Source organism: Lissotriton vulgaris, chromosome 1_1 (genome assembly GCF_964263255.1).
Source record: "Lissotriton vulgaris chromosome 1_1, aLisVul1.2, whole genome shotgun sequence".
Taxonomy (NCBI): Eukaryota; Metazoa; Chordata; class Amphibia; order Caudata; family Salamandridae; genus Lissotriton; species Lissotriton vulgaris.
This window is the reverse complement of record NC_141685.1, coordinates 2005814194-2005832181: the sequence shown is the minus strand read 5'-3', so window position 1 is coordinate 2005832181 and position 17988 is coordinate 2005814194. Positions and strand designations below refer to the sequence as shown.

The following is a 17988-nucleotide window of genomic DNA, read 5'->3' as shown; positions in this document are numbered from 1 at the left end:
TCATGTATCTTTATTAAGGGCAAGCAAACAGTTTTTGAGCCAGTACCTCCCTGTAGGAGGACCTAAGCACCACAGCAGGAGTATGTTGCTTTTGGTTTTGCTACGGATAACCTAGCCACGGTAAGTTGCTTGTAGGCAAACGGCAGCCTTCCTCACCTTTAAGAAAGGCAGTTGTCTTACACATCTCTTGCAGGTTTTCAAAACACATAACAAAAAGGCATTGTCATTTACAATGCCAATAGCTCAAACTCTAGCAAATGCGAGACATATTGCATTGCAAATGCTTGTTGTTAGAAATGGGATTTCTGGTTAGCTAAGGCTTGCGCCAAAGCCAGGCACAAACTACCACTCTAGTCAGGGCAAGGGAGTTACATGCCGACGATAACCCCTGCTCACCCCCTTGGTAGCTTGGCACGAGCAGTCAGGCTTATACCAGAGGCAAGGTGGTGTTTGCGCAACACACTCACACAGCAGCAACGCACTAGGCACACCACCAAAGTAACTCCACACAAGGTTATATCAAAAATATCTTTTGTATTATCAGAAACACATTAGAGTAGTAATCACACAATATACACTGTGCCAACTGGCACTAGGCAATATTTACAGGGGACTATATACACCTGACGGGGTCATTTAGCCACTGTCAGGATCATCACAAAATTGAAAGAGTAAATGCAACCATCAGTAGCAAAGGTATAACAGCCAGTACCTACTGGCGAGACCATGCACCTAGCATCACCACGTTAGCATAAATCAAAGTAGGCATAAACATGTGAACATAGAGGCATCATCATTAGCATAAAAGCATGAGCAACACCTTAGGTATAACATTAGGTATACCTCATTAGCATAAATCACGTTTGCAGTAGGCATAGAATGAAAATATCAGGTCAGGCATAGAAACACATTATGCACCACACCAACATAAGTACATTGGCCATCACATTAGGGCCTTGCGCCCTACTAATACTCAACTGACCCCCTGGCCAACTGACCTTCCAATGGGGCTCAAATGCCCTATGTCCAGAAATGTCAGGGCGTAGGTAGGGCTACTTAATTATCCCTAGGGCGGCAAAAAGCAGCAACGACAAGGTGCCCTATGGCACTGGGCATGGGGTGCTTCTCACCCCACTCATCATCAAAAGAAAGTGCCCCCGTGATGCAGCTGCCCGCTCTCTCTCGGGGTGCAGCTGCAATTGGGCCTAGCACCACTGTGCCTTGCAAAGGAATGCCCCTGAGTCCCACTTCGGGACTTCGCAAAATAACTGCCCCAAAACGTTGCAGCTGCCCGCTTCTGCGGCGTGGCTGAGAAAATGCCACCTGGCACTACCGTGCATCCAGAGCCCCCACTGGGACTCTAAAGTGAAAAGGAAATGCCCAGCCGTTGCGGTGGCCCGCAGGTGCGCCGCCGCTGGGAGAAAATAGACACACGGGGGCACTACAACCCTTGAAATGCAGGCCCCACTCACCGGGGCTCTTTCGGGTGTCCTCTGCCTCCTCTGGTCTCCCACGGCGGGATTCAACCGGACTTCTTCCTCACTGGGGAGGTTTTGGCGTCATCTCTCTCCTTGGGGGCAGGCACTGACAGTGCGGCTCAGGTCCCCTCCGCCTCACTCCTTGACAGCGACTGCACTTGCAGGGCTCTCTCCACTCATGGGAGCCCCGCGCCACAGTCCAGCCTCGCTTCACCCGGTCCCCCTTCCTGGGACCGGGACTTTGTTTTGGTGCGCGAGGCTCCGGACTGCTTCCATCTTGTGGCCCCGCCCACCTCCAGGTCAGGCTGCCAGGCTTCCTCGTCGCAACTGTGGCGCTCCATCTCCCCGGGCTGCAGCAGTGATTCCTTTTCTTTACCAGTGAGGGGTGGGCACCTGCCAGAACGGCACCAATTGGGGGTGGGCACCGGCTAGGAAGATAAAGTTAGCTGTGCCATAAACAGCGGGGTGATTTAGAAAAGGGGGTGGTGATGAACAGAGTGTCTGAGTTAAGCAGACCACTCTTACCCAGTCCAAAGATCAGGGCTTGATCCATCACCGTTATTTATCTCACTGCCCCATCCCAGCTCAGAACCTGGCTATATGCAAATCAGTCTGTCCCTGGCCCAGTGCATCATGGGAACAGGGCAGACTAAACTACCAAGCCAATTCTTCACCAGAAAGGAGACAAGCTACCAGGGACCGGTTTCTGGCATTTCAGCCTTCTTCGGCCCGGCTTGCTTGAATCCTGATGGAGCAGTGAGAAAGGGACTCATGTCTGAGTATACCCTGCCACACCTATAGTGGCCAAAAACGATTTAGAAAAGGGGGTGGTGATGAACAGAGTGTCTGAGTTAAGCAGACCACTCTTACCCAGTCCAAAGATCAGGGCTTGATCCATCACCGTTATTTATCTCACTGCCCCATCCCAGCTCAGAACCTGGCTATATGCAAATCAGTCTGTCCCTGGCCCAGTGCATCATGGGAACAGGGCAGACTAAACTACCAAGCTGGGTGAGAGCTTTCTGCTTAATTCAGAGACTCTGTCCCTCACCACCCCTTTTTGTAAATATTTTTGTCCACCCTAAGCGTGGAAGGGTATTCTCAGATGTGAGACCCTTGCTCAATGCACCATCAGGATTCAAGCAAACCGGGCCGAAGACGGCTGTAATGCCAGAAACCGGTCCCCGGGAGCTTGTTTCCTTCCCAGTGTAAGAATTGGCTTCTGTAGTTTGGTTTGTCCTGTTCCCATCATGCACTGGGACAGGACAGACTAATTTGCATACAGCCAGGTTCTGAAACTGGGATGGTGCAGTGAGCTAAAAAACGGTGTTGGATTTAGCCCTGATCTTTTGACTGGGTGAGAGCTTTCTGCTTAATTCAGAGACTCTGTCCCTCACCACCCCTTTTTGTAAATATTTTTGTCCACCCTAAGCGTGGAAGGGTATTCTCAGATGTGAGATCCTTGCTCATTGCACCATCAGGATTCAAGCAAACCGGGCCGAAGACGGCTGTAATGCCAGAAACCGGTCCCCGGGAGCTTGTTTCCTTCCCAGTGTAAGAATTGGCTTCTGTAGTTTGGTTTGTCCTGTTCCCATCATGCACTGGGACAGGAACAGACTAATTTGCATACAGCCAGGTTCTGAAACTGGGATGGTGCAGTGAGCTAAAAAACGGTGTTGGATTTAGCCCTGATCTTTTGACTGGGTGAGAGCTTTCTGCTTAATTCAGAGACTCTGTCCCTCACCACCCCTTTTTGTAAATATAAACAGCAGGGTGGGCACCAGCTCTCAGCAATTGGCAAATCGGGGGAATCCCTATGCTCTGGATCCCCTGTCCACGATGTGCAGCTCCGAGCTGCAAAGCCCTTGCGCTCCTCAGGACAGCAAAGCGCTCCTGAAAAATAAGAGTAAAGCGCTCTTCAGAAATAAAAATAAAGCGCTCACAAGGCGCTAGAGTTTAGGTCCAGGGGGGCAAAGCCTGTGCCCAGGCAGGCCAGCACGCAGGGCCCTCCAGCAGTGTGGCAGTCCCTTGTTTCAGTTCCTACAGGAGCCCGGCAGCAGCAGGCCCCCCTTATGTCAGGAGAACAACACAACACTTTCATGGGGTCACAGCCCCTTCATTTATAGGACATTTCGTTTATCAGAAAAGCAAAGAGCTGGGGAAACCAGATGCAACTGGTTTGGGAGCACTCTGTTTACCAGGCTCCTCTTTCCTATTGTTAGGTGGGGGCTCATCATCAGACACACCACAGGGGGGGAGAGCCAGCATTCACTAGGGCAGGCACACTCCTATTCAAGGGCCAGGGACTTCTCCTCCCACGTTTCCCTATTCCCAGCCTAACGCTGACTCACCCTGCCCCTCCTGAAGCCACCCACACCTCACCTACCCCTGTCACTCAAAAGCCAGACATGCAATTCACATCAGGCAGGCAGACACATAGCACACAGAAATGCCAACTTCTAAAAGTGGCATTTCTAAAATAACCACAATAAATCTGCGCACAACATTGGGCAGCATTTATTAATACCATTTCATACATACCAGACTTGACCACGCTGTGCCTCTCATATCAGGGTTTACCACTGACCCACAAGGGAATCCCCCATGCATTCCTATTGGAGGGCAGGCCAATCTCACTAAATGTAACACAGAGCACACGCACTTTACACTGGGCCACAAGATGGGGAGGGAAAGCCTTTGTCACCGTAGTTCCGAAGCTTTGGAACTCTCTCCCACCTGAATTGGTGGGATTACCCTCTCTGGCGCGTTTCCGCAAAGAATTGAAAACTTGGTTTTTCTGTCAGGCGTATTCTTAGATGTGTTCTCAGTGAATTTGAGACGATCTGTTTAGTCTGTGCGCCTTGATGCCCTTGGGCTAAGTTGCGCGGTATAAATTGCCAATCATCAATCATCATCATCAACAGTGTTAAAGTGCCCCGAGGCCTAAAATCACTCACACCATGTCAGAGCTTAAGGCATAAAGTTCAGGGGTGAACCTGCCAAAAAGGGCCAAGTCCAACACTTGTTGACTCTGGGAGTGCACGGAAGACTGCTAATCAAGCCCCAGTGTCAGTGCTCTCTACCTAGAACTGACGAGTGTAATTGCCAACCCCAATTTACAAGGACTTTACCCCCCCTTTTAAGTCCCTAGTATATGGTACCAGTGGTAGCCATGGCATTAGTGGTAAAGGGGTCCCCAGGACTTACAGCAGTGTTTGTGCCACCCTGAGTGACCCAAGAAAACTACTGACCGCAGGCCTTCGATTGCAGACTGCAGAAACAGTGTAATCGGCTACATCTTGACTTTGTCCTACCCATGTGTGGTAAAGTCAATGCACTGCTTTTTAGGTCTCACCTAGGCAGTGCATGCACTGTCTTGAAGAGACATGTAGTATCCAGATATGGGTTTCAACAAACGCCCATCTTTTTCATTAGTTGCTCTTTCTGCCCTTCAGAAATGCTGGCTTTTCACTGGTGAATACAGTTATTAGTCCCTCCTTCTGTTCTATGCTGGAGACTGACCGTGCTGCATGAAACCTTTCACTATGGGCCATATGTTTTCCTTCAGTGCACTACTTTGTCTTTCCCTCTGTCCTCGCTGCTGCTCCCAGTGCACTTAATCTTCCTGCCATTCCCAAAACAACATCTCTATAAACAGTTGCTCTTCACTCCCTCTCTTGGGCTGCAGCTGTCTCTTCCTCTCTACGCCTCCTTCAACGATGTGACGTGGAAGTTGTATATTTATTAAAAGAAATACTACTTTGTAATGCTGTAAACCACGATTCGGATAGCACTGCAGTACAGCCTTTAACTTTGTTGCATTAACCTGGGAAGCAAAGCTGCAAGTGGAGTATAAGCTCCTCTTGTGCTCTGGGTTCAGTGCTTGCGGTATGGCCTGTGCCACCATGAGTAGTGGGGGAGGAAGTAATGTAACCCTTGTCTGTGGGAGTTTGAGCACCGTGCAGCAGGATGAGCCACCATGATTACAGGACAAAGGCGACGGCCCTCATTGGGGCTGCCTGTTTGTGCCCCCACCTTCCACAGGGTAAGTAGGCCTGTGATATGCATGGAGGGGGCAGACTCTGCTACTGGAGAGGGTTCAAGCCCGACTTTTCCTGCTGTCCTGGACGGCTTTGCATCTGAGCCCTGCTCTCTTTCCCCTCGGTATCTTCTGAGATCTTCCGCAGAGGTTGGTACGCCTGATGCTCCCTCCCCGTCGTCACAGCTGGATCGTGGCTGCCAAAACGTGGACAGACCCTTTCTATCAGCTGTTGCCTTATCCCCACGCCAGCTGAACTGGTCCCCAAGTGGTGGTGGCTTTGGAAGGGACATGTCTGATCTACCATTTGTCATTTTTTCACAGCAACATTTGGTCATTTAAAATGTGAGAGATGGCAAAATCTTGTTTTTCAACCCCTCCAAATACACCTTTATATATACACGTGCTGTATTGTGTCTTGGCTCTGGTCAAACTTCACTGTGAAAGGAGAGCACATTTGCGCTAGATCAGTTTTGGAAATACCACACAGAAATGCATTTAGTTTCATTGTCCAACGGAGTCCATAAAGCAGAGAGAGTATGTAATAAAAACGTTTGCACTCGCTGAGAACGTGCCCTCATTAGTTGGATGCACTATGCAAGACTTTTCCAAAGCTTCCATTGTTAATCTCCACATGTGCTCGCGTCATGCTAACTCAAATGGCATTTCTGTTTCCTTTATTCCTTTTTTTTTTTTTAATATTTTTATTTTACATCAACATCAGAATTACAAATTCATAATATATTGTCAGAAAAACAGAAACAACACAAAAAAAAATCATCTTACAGTTCAGAGAGCATTATTATTATTATCATCAGGTTTAAAGCCAATAAAGCATTTTTTAAAAACACATAGAGCTTTAGACTGGGAAGAGTGAGTTAAAGAATAGAAAAAATTCATCTCAGAAATAATGGAAAACAATCATTTAAGAAATATCATATAGTCTTAATTGCGTCAAACTATCCCCCATTTCATCTTAAATCTCTCCCAGCCTCCTTTTCCATTCAATTATTGGGGCCCATATCCTCCGTCCGGCCTCTTTTTTTCCCCTCCCTCTTTTTTCATATAGGGCCATTTCTAAAATGTATATGGCCAGTATACGAGAAATCCATTGCTGTAATGTTGGGGGTTAGGATCCTTCCAGAGTGTGGCTATGCATAGTCTACTGAGGGTCATTGCTAAATACAAAAACTCATGGTGGCGAACATCTACACCCTCCCTCACTACACCCAAAATCATAACTTCATCTGTCAAAGTTAGATGCATCCCCAGAGAATCGGCGAAAAATTGTTCCAAGGATTTTTTATATATATCCAGAGAGGGGCATGATGCAAACATATGAATTGTATCTGCTTGCGTGTATTGGCATCCCGGACAGATGCCCCCGCGGTTTCCCCCCCACTGCGCTATTTTATGAGGAGTGTAATAAACTTCAAACATAGTCTTATATTGTTGAGATTGTAAATTTGCCACTCTTAAGACCGAATTTGACAGTTTTAATGACTTATCTGCCTCATTTCCTGTTAGACCTAGTTTGACTCTCCACTTCTCATACATTCTATCACAATCATCCTTTTTATATTTACAGATTTCTTCGTATAGTTTTGAGATGGAGGATCCCCCTTCATCCCTTACACATTCCAACAGTTCAAATCTTTGAAAATTCATGTCTCCTCCCTGTTTCTTTGACAGAACTGACCTCACTTGTAGGTACTTAAAGAAGTCTCTACACCCTAGGTTGTATAAGCGTTGTGCCTGCTCAAAAGAGATCAGACCGGTTACCCCTATAAGGTCCCCAATAGTTTTGACCCCTAATGCATCCCAACCCCTCATAACTGGGTCATGAAATACCTCCGGCAGTGATGGGTTCCCATACAGAGGGGTATAATAGTTCATTCTCCCTAGTTTTAATTTTCTCTTTATCCCAGACCAGACTGACCTTGCGGCCATCAAGGTCTTAAACCTTACTTTTTTGTGATAACTCCTCTCCTCATATGTAAGTAACCATTGATTAGAGTTCTTCACTACGAGTTCATATACGTCTGGGACACCATCTCTACCTCTCCATCTGTCTATAACACTCCCCCCCAGCATACCTCTGATGTATTGCAGGACCGTTACCCAATAATATGTCTTAAAGTCTGGTAGCGCCAGCCCACCTCTCTCTCTTGGGAGTGACAAAATGTTTTGACTGCGGCGTGTTTTGCCCTTAGCCCAAATAAATCTATTTTTCACCTTCTCTAGCTCCCTGAACCAGTTGTTGTTAAAGATTAGCGGTATAGTCCTAAATAAGTACAGCACCTTTTGGCATAAACACCATTTTAATAACATTGCAGTGACCGATTGTTGTTAGGTGTAGGTTGTCCAGTTTGTCAAAATCAATTTTGGCCTTATCTATAATGGGGCTTAGATTCTTCGACACCATTTTAGAAAGATCTGAGGTTATACGAACCCCCAAATATACTGCTGTCTCTACCACTCTTGGATCAGCTAAAGATATTTTCTGATTTATTACTACTTGGGTCTTGTTTGCGTTTAGTTTGTACCCAGACAGTCTTACATATGCAGCCGCTTCCTGTTCTATTTCTATTAAGGCTGACACTGGTTCGCTTGATGTTATGGCGAGGTCATCCGCATATCCTAGTATTTTAGTTTCATGCTTGTTTAATGCTATGGGCAAGATGTTTCTGTTCTGCTCTATCCTCCTAATGAATGTATCTATATATAGAGCAAAAAGTAGCGGGGAGCAGGGACACCCTTGCCTAGTTCCTCGTCCAATATCTATTATACCACTTAACTCCCCCATGGTTCTGACCCTTATTCTTGGATTGTGGTATAAGGCTTTAAGAGCCCCCACATAGCCCTCCCCCAGATTCAGCTTCTCAAGTACAGCCCAAAGGAATCCCCACGAGACTCTATCAAATGCCTTCTCAGCATCTAAAAGGATCAGCGCCATAGGGTCTCGTGAGGATGCCATGCCATCAAATAGGGTGATCACTCTTCTGACATGCTCCGCTGTTCCTCTCCCGGGGATAAACCCGTGCTGCCATGGAGAGACGATCTTACCAATTACTGCTCCTAGCCTATTTGCCAGCATCTTTGAGTAGATTTTCACATCGCTGTTCATTAAGCTTATCGGCCTATAAGACCCAGGATTAGTTGCGGGCTTATCTTTTTTCAGAAAAACTATCATAGTTGCCTCTCCCCATGACTCCGGAGGTATCGCGCCATTTTGTATATTTACAACCATCTCATATAGTTCTTCTTCTATCTCGGCTAAAAATGTTTTATAAAACTCCAAGGGTATAGAGTCTGGGCCTACAGCTTTACCAGATGGTAAGTCATGGATTGCCCTCTGTATTTCTGTTTTATTAAATGCCATCTCCAAGGTTCCCCTGTCCTCTGTCGTTAGTTTCTCTAGTCTGACATTCCCAAGATAACTATCTATATCCTCGTTAGGTGCCATATAGTCAGCTTCATATAGCTTCTGGTAGTAGTCCCGAAAACTAGAACATATACTCTCGGGTGTTGTTGCGACACTTCCGTTCTCAGTCCTAATCTCAGAAATATCCCCCTTAGTAGCAGCCTGCCTTGTTCGAACAGCTAGCATGCGGCCTATCTGCTCACTATACTCATATTGATCCTTTCTCCCTGCTGCCTTAGACACAAATAGCTCCCCAATCGCTGCCTTAGCCATAGCAAGCTCATGTGTTATCCTAACAATATCCTGATTTGCCCTGATTGCGCTACTAAGTTTGTGTTCTAGTCTAGCAACTGCCCTTATTCTCGTTTCTACTTCCTCCCTCTCTGCCTTATTCCGCCTAATTGAGTACCTGATTGTCTCCCCCCTTATACCTGCTTTCAGGGTATCCCACACTACTGCCGGGGAGCAGAGCCTTTGTTTAGTACCAGAAAATGTATCATCCATTCTTTCATCAGGGCGATAAACTCTGAATCCTGTAACAGGGCTCTCTCAAATGTCCAATTAGTCACCTTCTTTTGTTGGGCAGCGGTTGTTATATCTAAGATAAGCGGGTTATGATCGGACATTACCCGGGGTAGTATGCTAATCTTTGCAGTGGATGCTACTACTGGTGATACCAGAAAATAGTCGAGCCTTGCTAAGACCTTATGGGGGGCAGAATAGTATGTACTGCCGCTCCCTAAGTTATTTTGCAACTCCCATATATCTACTAGACCGTTATCACACATCAATTGAATCAGTGCTCTGTGACTTCTCTTCTTCCTACCAGAGAATTTCCCCGGATCGTTCTTCCACAAACCATTCAGGCCAATAACATTTAAGTCTCCGCAAACTATTAATGGCAGAGGCCAGTTGGCTATTTCTAAGTTAACAGAGTCCATAACCTCCGGGTCGTCTACAGTGGGGGCATACAATGAGCATAGTGTGAAGTTAAAGCTCTGTACCTGGCACTCCACCAAAACCCATCTGCCATAGCGGTCTGATTTTTGCCTATTTACAACCACACGTCCATGCCTTGCTAAGATCGCTACCCCTCTTGTTTTTGTTCCTTGCGTCGTATATGATACTATTTGATATCCCAGCTGTTCTAAAAGTCCCTTTTGAGGAGCCTCTATATATGTAGATCAGCTCAGCGTGCAATGTTCTTAAATATTCCCTCATAGCTCTTCTTTTTTTACCATCATTTAATCCACAAACATTCAGCGAGACTATCCGCATAGGCATTTCTGTTTCATTTTCACTCTCCCCCATTTTGTTTTTGTTAAACTGGCTTCTTTAGTTTCTTCTATATCCTGATGTGATGAAGTTTTTTCCCCCCCGCTTTCCCCTCCCTGGCCCCTCGTATCCCCCCTGACCCCTCCCGCTTCTCGTACCACCCTCTTACCAACCCATGAGGCATCCTAGGTTCCGGGTCCTAGGTGCGGGCGCCCGTATGGTCAGATCGCGAGAGCGCACCCCGCGGCCCTGGCAGTTATAGAAAGATTATAATTAACCACAACCTTTATACATGAGGAACATTTTGTTTGAGCATGGGATTTTTTAAACTTGAACTCTTAATATGCTCCGCCCTATGTTCAGTTTTTTTCTGCTACCTCTTTATATGTTGTTTAGTTATTTCCCCGAGTTTTGGGTCTCCATCGCTGAAATTTCTCTTAAGTATTCTTCAGCTTGTATTTCACTAGTAAAGCTTCTGATTGAACCTTTAAATATGATTTTCAACCGAGCCGGATTCTGTAGGAATACCTTAGCACCGATTTTTTCGAATTATGCAAATAATTGATGCATTTTCCACCTTCGCTCTACGGTGGTGTGTGCAAAGTCTGGCCTTACAAAGAATTTGAACTCTTTATATTCCCGTTGGTTTGTGGGTCTGGCAAGATCATAGATAGTTTCCCTAAGAAGAAAGTTCCCAAAGTGAATCAGCATAGCCCTGGGATATTGCCGTGTTTTGTGAGAATGTTTTGATAGAGTCAAAGGAAAGCGATGGACGCGCTGAATCTCTCTATCCATATCCCAGGCCTCCAGTTCCGGAATTGACGTTTTGATTAGAGTAATCATTGCTCCTCTAGCATCATTTCCTTCAAAATTTTCCGGAATACCAAGAAATCTTAGATTATTCCGTCTGGATCTATTCTCATGATCCTCAACTTTTGCCATAAGATCTTTGATTATTCCATCATGTTCTTTTTCTGTCTTTTGTAGTTTAATAACGTCTGTTTCCAGGTTTATTCCTAATGGGGCTACACCGTCTGATCATTTGCCACTGGTGGCACACTTGCGCAGGGGATGTTTTTTTGTTTGAGTATTATTTGTTCCACCATAAATCCTAATTCTTTAAGGGTCCATAGCTTTTATAATCAAATAATCCTTTATCCCTATTGGCTGTCCCGCTGGTAACCAGAAAATTGAGTGGTTATGAGGAGAAGAGTGGATGTGACTGTGTTCTGAACTCACAAGCAAATGTTCATCAATATTACTAACAGTACTTAACAAGAAAATTAGTTTACTTGCAGTTGAAACAGCACCTTCACATGACAAGCAACCATCATATGTATACGTTTTCCTAGAAAAAACGTAGATCTAGTGGGTATTTGTTATCATCATTATTCTTCGCCATTTATATAGTACACATGAACAGTGCCCTGCCTCCATATTGGATGTTTTTGTCACCCTAGCATTGGTACTGTATTAATATTAAAGAGAGCATGCAATCATCTGACCTTCAAATATCAAGCAAAACGTTCCAGGAGGCAATCACCCCGTTGATCTTTTCTGAGTAGCAATGGTGATGCAAATATGGATAAGTCTATGCTCAGTAAGCTCAGGTGTGTGATTCAATAGGTTTATGTTCAAGTCTGTGATTTGCTGAGTTTGCTTAATGTGAGCCTGTCAGTTATCATTCTGTGGACTAAACTGGCAAGCAGACACACCTGGGCAGCCACCACATACCATGTGGCCCCTTCTCCAAGATTCCATTGTCAGAGTCATTGTAAAGCACATTGTAACTGCCGACTTCAGTCTAGGGTATCTTAAGTACCATGTGGGAGTAATGATGTAGTACTGCACAGTGTCAGTGCGTGGTCTAATATATAACTGACACTTCGTCCAGCTCAGTCAGCCTTACATAACTAAGCCTGACATATGACTGACATATGACTGACTCTTCCACGGCTCTGCTGGCCTATGCAGCATGGCTAAATAATTAGACGGTCCCAAAGGCAAGACTGATAGCGTTGCAAATGCTTGTTTTATTGGATAGAGTATAGATCAATTTATATGGTTAAATATGTAGCGTGCTAAATGGGTATCAAGTAAACATTCATACTTCTGAAATGGGCCCAAGATTTGGAGTTTAGGAGAAGTGGTAATTTGTACATCTCTGAATTTGTGGGTACTCACACTAGCATACGATTTAGATGGTGTTTTTCAAAATGTCTTCTTTCCTATGAAGTGGCGTACATCTGGAAGCACAAATGCAGCAAAATCCAAAGGGTAATACCAAATGGTCTATTATTCTTTATGCACACATGTCTTCCCAAAAAATGGTAGCTCACTAGTGTGGATAAGCCTAGGGCCTGCAGTGGGAAAGGGCCCAAAAACGAAAACACAGACACCACATTTTGTCACTGAAAAATGACTGTTTTTTTTGCAAAGAGACTAGCTGTGGATTTTGGGCCCAAGTGCAGCTGGCACCTAAGGAATCCTAGCAAACTTGCACATGTTTGAAAATTAGACACCTGGGGGAGTCCAGTGTGGGGTGACTTGCATGGCTCTTAATGGTTTTTCACCAAGAATCCCTTGGAAACCTCAAACTTTGACTACAAAAACACATTTTCCTCAAATTTCTGTGATGGAAAGTTCTGGAATTTGTAGGGAGCCACAAACTTTCTTCTACCCAGCATTCCCCTAAGTCTCCCAATAAAAATGCTACCTCACTTAACATTGAAACAGCCAAAAATGTAACATGGACACATCACATGTATCCACTGAAAATTGATCCTTTTTTGCATAATGGGTAGTTGTGGATGTTGTGCCATAGCTCAGCCAGCATCTGGGGAAACCTAGCAAACTTGAACATTTTTTAAAACTTCCCCTTAAATCTGATTCTTTTTTTTGACAGTGGGTACCTGTGGAATTTGGGCCCTAGCTCAGGCGGCACCCAGAGAAAGCTAGAAAACCTGTAAATGTTTTAAAACAAAACAACCAGGGAGTATACTGGTGTGTGATTTGCGTTGCTCTTTCTTTTTACCATAATGCGAACATCAAACCTTGCTAAAAAATAACTCAAAAACATCCTCACATTTAGTGATGAAAAAGTCCTGGAATCTGAGGGGAACCACAGATTTAATCCCACCCAGAGTTCCCTTTTTTCCCTCGATAAGAACGGTACCCCACTTGTGTGGGTGGCCATGAGACCATAACTCAAAAATGCCCTAAATATCTCCATTGAGAGATAAGCAATTGGGATGGATACAGTATTTGGGGTTGTGCTGTCGTGCCACTCCAAGTAGTAATATTAATAAGTTTTATTGTTTTGTTAGTTAAAACCGTAACAATTTTTACATAAATCAACACCCTTCACTTAGCAATTTAAAATCATTTCAGCATTTTAAGAATAATGATTATCATGCGGTGTGTAAAAAGCAACAAGTGTGAACTAATGTAAAATTAATGTATAACACATGTCCAACTTACATTAAACTTTGCTCTTGCTTCCTTAGTTTATTAGCTGAGAATGGTAAATACAAGAAAAATGCATTTGTAATAAAACTGAGCATCAGCACTGTCTAATTATTTACTTACTGCCTGGCTATGAGTTACATCTGTAGGTCTCTAGGGGCCAGATGTAGGAAGCCTAATACCGGTCGGTAACGGCCGAAATTACCGAATTTCGGCCGTTACCGACCGGTATTAGGCTTCTCAGATGTAGGGGCCTAATCTAAGGATTCGGTAATTTACCGAATCGGTAATTTAAGGAATCAGTAAATTACCGAATTCTTAAATACAGATTCGGTAAATTACTGAGGGCCATATGTATCAAGATACCAATTAGCGATTCCGTAATGGCGAATTCAGTATCGCTAATTGGTATGTATCAAGAAAATTGCAATTTTTTAGCGATTTCTTGATATTCCTTAATTGCGAATTCGCAAATTGCGAATTCGCAATTAAGGAATACTTTCCCATTCATTTCTATGTGCCTCCTGGCCCATAGGAAGGAATGGGAATTTATTCTCAATTTGCGATTCGCAATTTGCGAATCGCAAATTGAGAATAATTTCAAGGGTGCAGGGGTGTCCAAAGGACACCTTGTTGCACCCCTGAAATAAGTATGGGTGCACATGTGGTGCACATACATGCCCTAAGGGCATGTATGTGCATCACATGGCACTTATAAAAATGCAAAAATAGGAACTTTTCAAGAAATTTGCACATTACCACCAACTTGAAGTTGGTGGTAATGAAAAATTTCCTAGCTAACGTACAGGAAAGTTTCAATTCTATTAAGGAGGCGGAGGCGAGGATTAGGCTGTCACTTTCTCCTTTATTGTACTCCAGCAGCCATTAAAAGGTATCAACATTCTTAAACAAAACTACATTTCCCATGAGCATCAGGGAAAATGGAAACAGAAAATGTCCTGGTCACTGTCCAATCCCAGGCCAGGGCTCCTCATAACTTCCTCTGCTGGCACTCTATCCTCCTCTATCTTCCTGCGACACTGCCACAGTCCTTCGTCCGTTATTCCTGTTTGCCCGCCTCGGAACCTACGGTACAAGCAGACTAAGTAAGGCACCAGGAAGTGAAATTCCAACCAAATCAGTTAGCATCACTGTGCAAGTCAATCAACGTAAGAACATCGTAGCATCACTGAGCAAGTCAATCGATATAAGAACGTCATAGCCTACAACAGCATATTAGGGAAAAACTGTATCATAAAGATTTTACTTACCGTCCCAACGTAGCTATTCTGGGATGGTTCGAATGAAGACAGGGTGGGCTAATCCTCGCCTCTGCCTGCTTAAAAGAATTGAAACTTTCCTGAACGTTAGCTAGGAAATTTTTCATTCTATGTCAGGAGCGGAGGCTTCTGATTAGGCTAGTTCAAAGCTTATCCACCACTAATGAAGCCAGAGACACTACTGGCTTAAAGTAAAATCTTTTGAAGGTGGAGTCTGAAGACCAGTCTGCAGCTTTCAGAATGTCTTCCAGACGAGCCCCCAGGGAAAAAGCTTTAGACGCCATTGCCCCTCTCACAGAATGGGCTCCAAACTGGGAAATATCTATGCCAGCTTCCTTTATAACCCAAAGCACCCACCGCGCAATAGATGGGGATGAACCGCCCCGTGTGGTTTAGTAAGAGCAATGAACAGCTGTTTGACACCCAGTGGGTGTATATCAATTGTTGCCACTTCATAGGCCTTTAGCGCCCTAATCACACATAACTTCGGGACATCCGGGAATGCAGGATACGAGATAGATCGGGAATCGCCCTTGGTACATCCGGAAATATGGAAGGTAACTCCATCCGTGGTCAAGACACGACCTGTAAGGTCCAAGGCTCTCACATCTGAGACCCTGCGACATGAAATCAGACATAGCAACATTGCCAACTTAGCTGAAATCTGTTTCCTCGACAGGTATTTATTGGACGGCCACTCCCGAAATAAGTTAAGGACTTTATTCACATCCCACAAAACTGAATAGCGAGGTTCCGTAGGAACTGATAACCTAATCCCCCGCAGCAGTTTGCAAACCAGTGGGTGTTCCCATATCGGGTGGTTATCCAGCGGGGTATGACCTGCTGAGATGGCCGACCTAAAGGTATTGATTGACCTGTACACCAAACCTTCCTTCGCCAGTGAGGCTAAGAAATTAAGGACGTGGACAATGTCTGCCCCCATTGGATCAATCTGTAGTCGCAGACACCAACCACTGCACCGAGACCATGCTGATCGGTATCTCTTGTTGTTACTGTCTGCCAGGATTTGGCCAACAGCGTGGCAGCGTCTTCCGAAAGTCCTGGGACTTGCCAACGTTGCCTGTAACCCGCAGGCCATCAGACACAGGCTGCCTGTGGTCAGGAGGTGGTGAGGATCCCCTTGAGGATTCCTGAGGAGATCTGGAACGTGGGGTAGAGGGATTGGGAAATCCCAGGAAAGTTCCATCAGAACTGGAAACCAGGCTTGCCATCTCCAGATCGGGGTGATCACCACCAGATCCGCCTGCTGTCTCCTCACCTGAGTTGACACTCTCATGATCATCGCAAAGGGGGGAAACGCATAGCCCCTCTCTTTGCTCCAATCCTGCAGAAACGCATCTACCGCCGTTGCTTCCGGGTCCGGCCGCCAACTGAAATAACGCTCCAGCTGGGCGTCCAGACTGGAAGCAAAAAGGTCCACTGAAAACGGACCCCATCTGGTCCCGATCGCCTCGAACACATCTGGGCGAAGTTGCCATAGGCTGGCGTCCCTCCAGTGGCGAGACCACCAGTCCGCCACTCGGTTGGCTGAGCCGGGAAGGTGCTCCGCTGACAGGGATATTTCGTTGGACAGGCAATACTCCCATAGAGTCCGGGCAAGGTCGGACAAAGCCCTGGACCTGGTTCCTCTCAGGTGGTTGATGTAGCGCACCGCCGCCACATTGTCCATCTTCACAAGGACACAGCACTGAATCCTGTCTTTCGTCCAACACCTCACCGCAAACGAACCTGCCATCAACTCCAGACAGTTGATGTGAAGGTCCTTCTCTGCGGATGACCATACTCCGCCTGTAGAAACAGCGCCTCAACGCGCTCCCCAGCCCAGGCTGCTGGCGTCGGATTCTATCACCAAATCGGGCTTGGAACCGAAGATCACCCGACCGTTTCAAGCGTCCATATGCTCGATCCACCATCGAAGCTCCGTCCTTGCCTCTTCCGTGAGGGGGACGACCTGGGAGTAGGTAAGGCCCTTGCGGAGGTGGAAATCTTGAGGCGTTGAAGGGCCCGGTAATGAAGGGTCCCCGGGAATATCGCCTGAATGGACGACGATAAGAGACCGACAACCCTGGCCAGGTGCCGTAACAGGATCGTCGGACGTGCCAGAGTGCGTCTCAACTCGTGCCTGATCCTGGACAATTTCTGAGAAGGCAGGTACAAGGTGGCTTCCACTGAGTCTATCAAAAAACCCAGGAACTGCATCCATCGCGGTGGGAGAAGGTCCAATTTGGCTTGGTTCACAATGAACCCCAAGGACTCCAGAAGGCTGACCGCCCTTTGAAGGTGGACCAGCAAGTTCTGTGGGCATCGATTCAGGAGGGGCATGTCGTCCAGATAAATTATAAGACGGATGCCCTCTGTGCGCAAGCGTTCCACCACCGGCTTCAGCACCTTGGTAAAACACCACGGAGCGGACGACAGTCCGACAGGAAGGGAGGCAAACTCGTAAATCTGTTGACCCCACTGAAACTGAAGAAAACGCCTGTGGGGAGCGAAGATGGGAATCGTAAGGTAGGCATCCTTCAGGTCCAGCCGGACCATCCAGTCCCCCTCCTGAAGTAGATCCCACAGGAGGTGAATACCCTCCATCTTGAAATGGCGGTAGATAAGCCGGTCATTGAATTCCTTGAGAGTTATCACTGGGCGATAGCCTCTGTCCTGCTTCTCCACAAGAAAAAGATTGCTGAGGAAACCTCGCGGGTGCAGCTCCGTCTTCACAATAGCCCCTTTCTGTAGGAGATCCGCAACCTCTTTGTCTATCAGAGAGCATTGGTCCGGCGTGAATCCGATAGGTCTAGGACGAACTGACTCCATGGGGAGTCCCGAGTATTCTATTTGGAACCCTCCGACGGTCTGTAAGACCCAGGCGTCGGAGGTGAGCGAAGACCATGCCTGAAGAAAAAACCGGAGTCTGCCCCCCACTTTCAGGCCCTTCACATTTTGAAGTCTCACCTTTGTGATTATTGTAGCCGCCATCTCCTCTTCCTCTTCCACCACGGCGGCGGGTAT

The 17988-nt window shown here is 46.1% G+C and overlaps 1 pseudogene; it reads right to left on the bottom strand.

Annotated features, from left to right (window-relative positions):
• Positions 1 to 17568, bottom strand: part of LOC147751529 (uncharacterized) — a 32011-nt pseudogene extending 14443 nt beyond the window's left edge.
• Between the last annotated feature and the right edge of the window lie 420 nt (positions 17569 to 17988).